Here is a 10,136-nt window from a genome sequence, read left to right on the forward strand (position 1 = left end):
GGTTCTAGAGGGGAGGGGAATAGGGGGATGGGTTAGCCTGGTGATGGGTATTAAAGAGGACATGCTCTGCATGGAGCACTGGGTATTATACGCAAACAATGAATCATGGAACACTACATCAAAAACTAATGATGTAATGTAAGGTGATTAACACAACATAATAAAATTTTTAAAAATGCAAAAAAAAACAAACAAACAAATAGGCAAGCAAGAACTAAATATAGCTATCGCCCCAGGTTTCAGTCAAAGGGGACAGGTAAAAAGACTCATCTCTCAGTGTTTCCTTGAAAGGGTCTTTATGCATACTTTAAAAGTTGCTGCCTGAGAACCAGGCATCTAATTTCATCTATAACTAGGGGCTGGCTACAATGCTCCCCAGAGACTGGGAAAACTTGTCACCTCCACTGACTTCTTCTTCTAACCCACTTCAAGTCACCAGTATCTCCCTGGAAATAGCTTGTACACATGTCTGTACCCCAAGCTTTTATGGCTATTGCATGAGGGACTGGTCTTCAGATCATCAGGTCTGATAGCCTACAGGACTTCCATTCATGAATTTTACAAGACTATAGCAAATAAAGAAGCAGTTCTCAAATAGCTATCCACCCAGGGTTCAGCACATAGGGAACAGGCAAAATGCCCTTCTCCAAGTCTTTCTCTGAAAGGGTTTTATCTCTGTACTTTAATAGCTGCTGCCTAACGGCCAAAGTTCTAATTTTGCACACAACTAGGGCCTGCTGAAATCTTCCCTAGAGACTGGGAAATCTGTCAACAGCTCTTTTTCCATCCAGCCCACTCAATAACAACTAAAAAGTCACAAGTTTCTCCAAGGGACAAGCTTGTCAAACTTTCCATACTACTCAAACCTACCTACAAATTTAATATACTCTCTACCAAAATTCCAATTACATTCTTTACGGAAATAGAAAAGGCAATCCTGAAATCTGTATGGAACCACAAAAGACCCTGAATAGCCAAAGCAATCTTGAGAAAGAACAAAGCTGGGCAATCACACATTCTGATTTTAAACTATATTCTAAAGGTATGGGAATCAAAACAGTACTGTACAGGCATGAAAACAGATCCAAGGGGCGGAGCAAGATGGCGGAGGAGTAGGAGACCTAGATTTCGTCTGGTCTCAGGAATTCAGCTGAATAGGGATCAAACCATTCTGAACACCTACGAACTCAACAGGAGATCGAACAAGAGAGTAGCAACAACTCTCTGAACAGAGAAGCGACCACTTACTGGAAGGTAGGGCATGCGGAGAAGTGAATCCGAGGCGATATTCGGGAGGATAGACGGCGGGGGAGGGGCCTCCGCCGGCCACTTCTGGCAAGTGATAGAGCCGCGGAGCACAAAATCGGACCTTTTAGAAGTTGGCTCAGCGGAGGGACGTCGCTGCAGTGGCTAAGCGGGGGGTGGAATCCTCCCGGGACAGTGTGGTCTCAGGACCCTTGGGGTCACAGAGAGACCGGGGGTGCCTGAGTGCGCCAGAGCTCCCAGGTATCAGAGCAGGGAAGCCAGCTGCAGAGATGGAGCAGAGTCGCGGGCTCTCAGCTTGGGGTTGCCATAAACTGTGATCTGCGGCCCAGTCGGGGCACGGCTCCCCCAGCAGGGACCCAACAAGCAGCAGATCCGGGGAGACTCCCCTTCCTTCCCAGGGAGGAGCGGTGCGGGAACGCACTGCAGGGATCTGCTGGGTTTGGACACTCCGCGCGGGGTCGGGTGCCAGAGATAGCAACGCTCGATCACAGGCCGGGTGAGCACGGAGTGTGGCCGGAGACCGGGAACACGGAAGTGACTGCTTTTCTCTGCGGGCACACTGAGGAGTGGGGCCCCGAGTTCTCAGCTCCTCCGAGTGGAGATTGGGAGGCCACCATTTCTGCCCTGGTCCTCCAAAGCTGTACCGAGAGCTTGCAGGGAACAAAAGCTCCTGAGAGCAAACCGGAGCACCTTCCTTAGCCTGGACCGACAAGGGCGGGGCAATTCCGCCTCCGGCAAAGACATTTGGAAACCACAGCAACAGGCCCCTCCCCCAGAAGATCAGCACAAACAGCCAGCAAGCCAAGACCAAGTTGATCGATCAAGGAGAATAGGAGAACTCCAGCGCTAAGGGAATACTGCACATAGATTCATGGCTTTTTTTTTTTTTTTTTTTACCATGATTCATTATTTCATCAAAGTTAATTTTTGTTGACTATTTTTTTTTATTTTTCTTTTTCCCTTTTTCAACCAACATCTTATAAATCCCTTTTAAAAAAAAAACATTTTTTATTTTTCATTTTTAGAGTCATATTTTATCCCTTCATAGTAGTTACCCTTATTTTTGGCATATATATATAAGTTGTTCTCTCTTTAAAATTTTGAGGTACAGTTTCTTCTAACAGATCAAAATATACCCTAAATCACTAGTGTATGGCTTTGTTCTAGTCTCCTGCCTGATCACATTCTCTCCCTTTTTCCTTTTTTTTTTCTTAAATCTTCTTTCTTTTTTCAAACAACTTATCTTACCAAGTCCTTTTATAAAATCTTTTATAATTTTCATCTTTACAGTCATCTTCCATCCTTTCATTGTATCAACCCTTATTTTGTACATATATGTCTTTCTTCCTTTAAAATTTTAGGAGGCACTTTTTTCTAACAGACCAAAATACGCCCAAAATCTAGTGTGTGGCACTGATCTATGCACTAGCCTGATCATATTTGATCATATTCTGCCTTTTTTGTATTGTTTTGTTTTTGTTTTTATCTTTTTTTTTCTTTTTTTTCTTTTTCTCTTTCTTTTTTCTTTCTTTCCCTTTCTTTTCCCCTGGTTTCAGGTCTTTTCTGATTTGTATACAGTATATTTGCTGGGGATGTTGTAAACCTGTTAGCATTTTGTTCTCTCATTCGTCTATTCTCCTCTGGACAAAATGACAAGACGAAAAAAATCACCTCAGCAAAAAGAACAAGAGGTAGTACCGTCAGCCAGGGACCTACTCAATACGGACATTAGTACGATGTCGGACCTAGAGTTCAGAATCATGACTTTAAGGATACTAGCTGGGCTTGAAAAAAGCCTGGAAGTTATTAGAGAAACCCTTTCTGGAGAAATAAAAGAACTAAAATCTAACCAAATCGAAATCAAAAAGGCTATTGATGAGGTGCAATCAAAAATGGGGGCACTAAATGCTAGGATAAATGAGGCAGAAGAGAGAATCAGCGACATAGAAGACCAAATGATGGAAAATAAAGAGGCTGAGAAAAAGAGAGAGAAACAACTACAGGAACACGAGGGCAGAATTCGAGAGATAAGTGATATGATAAGACGAAACAACATTAGAATAATTGGGATCTCAGAAGAAGAAGAGAGAGAGAGAGGGGCAGAAGGTATATTGGAGCAAATTATAGCAGAGAACTTCCCTAATGTGAGGAAGGAAACAGGCATTAAAATCCAGGAGGCACAGAGAACCCCTCTCAAAATCAATAATAATAGGTCAACACCCCGACATCTAATAGTAAAACTTATGAGTCTCAGAGACAAAGAGAAAATCCTGAAAGCAGCTCGGGAGAAGAGATATGTAACCTACAATGGTAGAAACATTAGATTGGCAACCGACCTATCCACAGAGACCTAGCAGGCCAGAAAGGACTGGCAAGATATCTTCAGAGCACTAAACGAGAAAAATATGCAGCCAAGAATATTATATCCAGCTAGGCTATCATTGAAAATAGAAGGAGAGATAAAAAGCTTCCAGAACAAACAAAAACTAAAGGAATTTGCAAACACGAAACCAGCCCTCCAAGAAATATTGAGAGGGGTCCTCTAAGCAAAGAGAGAACCTAAAAGCAGCAAAGAGCAGAAACGAACACAGACAACAGACAGTTAACAGTCACCTTACAGGTAATACAATGGCACTAAATTCATACCTTTCAATAGTTACCCTGAATGTAAATGGGCTCAATGCCCCAATCAAAAGACACAGGCTATCAGATTGGATTAAAAAACAAGACCCATCCATATGCTGTCTGCAAGAGACTCATTTTAGACCCAAAGACAACCCCAGATTGAAAGTGAGGGGGTGGAAAACCATTTACCATGCTAATGGACACCAAAAGAAAGCTGGGGTGGCAATCCTTATATCAGACAAACTAGATTTTAAAACAAAGACTGTAATAAGAGATGAGGAAGGACACTATATCCTACTTATAGGATCTGTCCAACAAGAAGATCTAACAATTGTAAATATCTATGCCCCGAACATGGGAGCAGCCAATTATATAAGCCAATTAATAACAAAAGCAAAGAAACACATTGACAACAATACAATAATAGTGGGGGACTTTAACACCCCCCTGACTGAAATGGACAGATCATCTAAGCAAAAGATCAACAAGGAAATAAAGACTTTAAATGACACACTGCACCAAATGGACTTCACAGACATATTCAGAACATTCCATCCCAAAGCAACGTAATACAAATTCTTCTCTAGTGCCCATGGAACATTCTCCAGAAATGATCACATCCTAGGTCACAAATCAGGTCTCAATCGGTACCAAAAGATTGGGATCATTCCCTGCATATTTTCAGACCACAATGCTTTGAAACTAGAACTCAATCACAAGAGGAAAGTTGGAAAGAACTCAAATACATGGAGGCTAAAGAGCATCCTACTAAAGAATGAATGGGTCAACCAAGAAATTAAAGAAGAATTAAAAAAATTCATGGAAACCATTGAAAATTAAAACACAACTGTTCAAAATCTTTGGGATACAGCAAAGGCAGTCCTGAGAGGAAAGTATATAGCAATACAAGCCTTTCTCAAGAAACAAGAAAGATCTCAAATACACAACCTAACCCTACACCTAAAGGAGCTGGAGAAAGAACAGCAAATAAAGCCTAAACCCAGCAGGAGAAGAGAAATCATAAAGATCAGAGCAGAAATCAATGAATTAGAAACCAAAAGAACAGTAGAACAGATCCACGAAATTAGGAGCTGGTTCTTTGAAAGAATTAACAAGATTTATAAACCCCTGCCCAGACTGATCAAACAGAAAAGAGAAATGACCCAAATCAACAAAATCATGAATGAAAGAGGAGAGATCACAACCAACACCAAAGAAATACAAACAAGTATAAGAACATATTATGAGCAACTATATGCCAGCAAATTAGATAACCGGGAAGAAATGGGTGCATTCCTAGAGATGTATCAACTACCAAAATTGAACCAGGAAGAAATAGAAAACCTGAACAGACCTATAACCACTAAGGAAATTGAAACAGTCATCAAAAATCTCCCAAGAAACAAAAGCCCAGGGCCAGATGGCTTCCCAGGGGAATTCTATCAGACATTTCAAGAAGAATTAATACCTATTCTCCTGAAACTGTTCCAAAATATAGAAATGAAAGGGAAACTTCCAAACTCATTTTATGAGGCCAGCATTACCTTGATCCCAAACCAGACAAAGACCCCATCAAAAAAGAGAATTACAGACCAATATCCTTGATGAACATGGATGCAAAAATTCTCACCAAAATACTAGCCAATCGGATCCAACAGTACATTAAAAGGATTATTCACCAGGACCAAGTGGGATTTATTCCTGGGCTGCAAGGCTGGTTCAACATCCGCAAATCAATCATCGTGATACAATACATTAACAAAAGAAAGAGCAAGAATCATATGATCCTCTCAATAGATGCAGAAAAAGCATTTGACAAAGTACAACATCCTTTCTTGATCAAAACTCTTCAGAGTATAGGGATAGAGGGTACATACCTCAATATCATAAAAGCCATCTATGAAAAACCTACAGCGAATATCATTCTCAATGGGGAAAGGCTGAGAGCTTTTCCCCTAAGGTCAGGAACGCGGCAGGGATGTCCACTCTCATCATTGCTATTCAACATACTATTAGAAGTCCTAGCCACAGCAATCAGACAACAAAAAGAAATCAAAGGCATCCAAATCGGCAAAGAGGAAGTCAAACTCTCACTCTTTGCAGATGATGTGATACTGTATGTGGAAAACCCAAAAGACTCCACCCCAAAACTGCTAGAACTCATCCAGGAATTCAGTAAAGTAGCAGGATATAAAATCAATGCACAGGAATCAGTGGCATTCCTATACACCAACAACAAGACAGAAGAGAGACAAATCAAGGAGTCTATCCCATTTACAATTGCACCCAAAACCATTAGATACCTAGGAATAAATCTAACCAAAGAGGCAAAGGATCTGTACTCAGAAAACTATAAAATACTCATGAAAGAAATTGAAGAAGACACAAAGAAATGGAAAAACGTTCCATGCTCATCGATTGGGAGAATCAATATTGTGAAGATGTCAATGCTACCTAGAGCAATCTACACATTCAATGCAATCCCCATCAAAATACCATCCACTTTTTTCAAAGAAATGGAACAAATAGTCCTAAAATTTGTATGGAAACAGAAGAGACCCCGAATAGCCAGAGGAAGCTTGGAAAAGAAAAGCAAAGCTGGCGGCATCACAATTCCGGACTTCCAGCTCTATTACAAAGCTGTCATCATCAAGACAGTATGGTACTGGCACAAAAACAGACACATCGATCAATGGAACAGAATCGAGAGCCCAGAAATGGACCCTCAACTCTATGGTCAACTTATTTTTGACAAAGCAGGAAAGAATGTCCAGTGGCAAGAAGACAGTCTCTTCAACAAATGGTGTTGGGAAAATTGGACAGCCACATGCAGAAGAATGACACTGGACCATTTCCTTACACCACACACAAAAATAGACTCCAAATGGTTGAAAGACCTAAACGTGAGACAGGAGTCCATCCAAATCCTAAAGGAAAACACAGGTAGCAACCTTTTCGACCTTAGCCGCAGCAACTTCTTGCTAGAAACATCGCCAAAGGCATGGGAAGCAAGGGCAAAAATGAACTATTGGGATTTCATCAAGATAAAGAGCTTTTGCACAGCAAAAGAAACAGTCCACAAAACCAAAAGACAACCGACAGAATGGGAGAAAATATTTGCAAATGACATATCATATAAAGGGCTAGTATCCAAAATCTATAAAGAACTTATCAAACTCAACACCCAAAGAACAAATAATCCAATCAAGAAATAGGCAGAAGACAGGAACAGACATTTCTCCAAAGAAGACATCCAAATGGCCAACAGGCACATGAAAAAGTGCTCAACATCGCTCGGCATCAGGGAAATCCAAATCAAAACCTCAATGAGATACCACCTCACACCCGTCAGAATGGCTAAAATTAACAAGTCAGGGAACGACAGACGTTGGCGGGGATGTGGAGAAAGGGGAACCCTCCTACACTGTTGGTGAGAATGCAAGCTGGTGCAACCACTCTGGAAAACAGTATGGAGGTTCCTCAAACAGTTGAAATTAGAGCTACCGTTCGATCCAGCAATTGCACTACTAGGTATTTACCACAAAGATACAAATGTAGGGACCCGAAGGGGTACGTGTACCCCAATGTTTATAGCAGCAATGTCCACCGTAGCCAAACTGTGGAAAGAGCCAAGATGCCCATCGACAGATGAATGGATAAAGAAGAGGTGGTATATATACACAATGGAATATTATGCAGCCATCAAAAGGAATGAGATCTTGCCATTTGCAACGACATGGATGGAACTGGAGGGTGTTATGCTGAGTGAAATAAGTCAATCAGAGAAAGACATGTATCACATGACCTCACTGATATGAGGAATTCTTAATCTCAGGAAACAAACTGAGTGTTACTGGAGTGGTTGGGGGTGGGAGGGATGGGGTGGCTGGGTGATAGACATTGGGGAGGGTATGTGCTACGGTGAGCGCTGTGAATTTTGCAAGACTGTTGAATCTCAGTTCTGTACTTCTGAAACAAATAACGCAACATATTTTAAGAAAAAAGAAAAAGAAGAAGATAACAGGAGAGGAAGAAAAGGGGAGTATGTCAGAAGGGGAGACGAACCATGAGAGACGATGGACTCTGAAAAACAAACTGAGGGTTCTAGAGGGGAGAGGGTAGGGGGATGGGTTAGCCTGGTGATGGGTATTGAGGAGGGCACGTTCTGCATGGAGCACTGGGTGTTATGAACAAACAATGAATCATGGAACACTGCACCAAAAACTAATGATGTAATATATGGTGATTAACATAACAATAAAAAATTTAAAAAAAAGAAAAAGAAAACAGAACCAAGATTGAAGAAACAGAATAATCCTTTTATGGACTACATGGTATCAGCTTTCATTGACTCTTTCTCTCTCCCTGAAACTTTTTTGATTTCAAGAGTCTCTATTCATTCTTTTTTTTAAAATCTTAATAATTTATTAATATATTTTCCAGAGAAAGAGAGTTTTTATTATGTCTTATTCACCATTATTATTGAAAACTACCTAATAATTAGGTCTCAATTAGAATATTTAAGTGATTAGTAATTTTGTTAATAGTGATTTTTGTAGTAGTAATAGTAATTAGTATGAATATTTGGACTCTATATTATCTAAATGGTTTTAGATAATTGCCTTTATAATTCATCTTGATATAAATTGATCTCTATACCATTATATTGAAATGAGGGCTGGAAATTAATGATTAATTATCCTCCTGACAAAATGTAAATAGGGTATCATAATTTATATCAGTAACTTTTAACATAAGGCCTTTTAATGTGCCTATTTCTTGTCAATTGCTTTCTTAAGCCTTAAAGGACACAAACACTGAGAAAATCATTTTGCTAAATGATTAAGACATAAAAGTTGGTAACCATCAGCCTAATTTTATTTCCAAATAAAGGATTTATTTTTAATGTTTTTCATTTCAAACATCAATGGTATTAATGGAATGTGTCCACAGTTATGGGGAAAATTTGACTTCAGGGTATTTGAATAGTGAAAGAATGAAAGAAATCATAACTTGGATGAAGACTGGAATCCAATGAACATTATATACGCCAGTGTTGCCAAAAGGTATGACACCTCACATTCTGATTTTATATTAGAAAACAGAGAACAGTTTGTACATATGTTACTCAATAGGTATAAATTAATTTCAGACACTAGTATGTGAATTAGTGGAAGATATCTAATAATAAAGCGAAGTAGAAGTGCAAGAATTTCTGTTTCGGTAATGCTTAGGTGCAACCTAGCTAGATAATTAACTTGAAACAACTTTGACATAAGTAGTTTATGGAGATCATGGGGAAGCTGTGCAGTTTCCCAAATCTTCTGTTGGGCTGGCTACTTGTTAAGGGACTAGAGAGACATGGAGAGAGATTCAGTGGATAGAATTTTTTTTGCCATTTGAAGGTACTTTAAAGAAATTTTAAAAAGTCCTACTCAGGGGCACCTAGGTGGCACAGTCAGTTAAGTGTGGGAATCTTGCTTTTGGCTCAGGTCATGATCTCAGGGTTGTGAGATCGAGCCCCATGTGGGACTCTGCACTCAGCACAGAGTCTGCTTGAGATTCTTTCTCCCTCTGCCCCTTCTGCCTGTGTTCTCTCTCTCTCTCAAAATAAATAAGTAAAATCTTTACTAAAAAAACCACATACTCATCATGAGGCAGAAATTCACTCACATTGAATGGTTTCTGGTTTCTTTCAAAGTATAACTTGAAGCTATAATTGTTTAAAATGGTGTTATATCAATACATTAAAGAAATAGTGGTGTGTCATAGTGAACCTCAGGATTCTTTTTTTATTGCTATATATGTATCGTAAATAATTTAAATTATTAGAGGAAGCCACCAAACTTTTTGTTGGCTCTTTATTTGGTTGTTGGATAAATAATGGCATTTTTGATGATTTAGTACTATAAAAATAACTTGATTGGATTATGTTGTATATTGGCTTTACTGCTAAAAATCAGAAGTTAGAGTTATAAATTAATTAAACTGTGTATAAGGTATGGGTAACTAAACACTTAAATTTCCTTTCAGGATTACAAGAAAGTATAAGAATACTGGCATATTTGGACTATAATAACTGAAATTAGTTATAATATTTTTTCAAAAATAATCACTGCCTTATAGTTTTTATTTAAAATACTAAATATTCCAGAAATAAAAAGATAATCAATATTAAGACATTTTGTTTGAAGCATAAGGGTTTATATCAAAATGTACCTAACTAATGGATATGGATTTGGTGA

The sequence above is a fragment of the Eumetopias jubatus genome, unplaced genomic scaffold, assembly GCF_037043125.1.
Source record: "Eumetopias jubatus isolate StellerSeaLion01/CBP00866 unplaced genomic scaffold, mEumJub1_p1.0 scaffold_17, whole genome shotgun sequence".
NCBI lineage: Eukaryota > Metazoa > Chordata > Mammalia > Carnivora > Otariidae > Eumetopias > Eumetopias jubatus.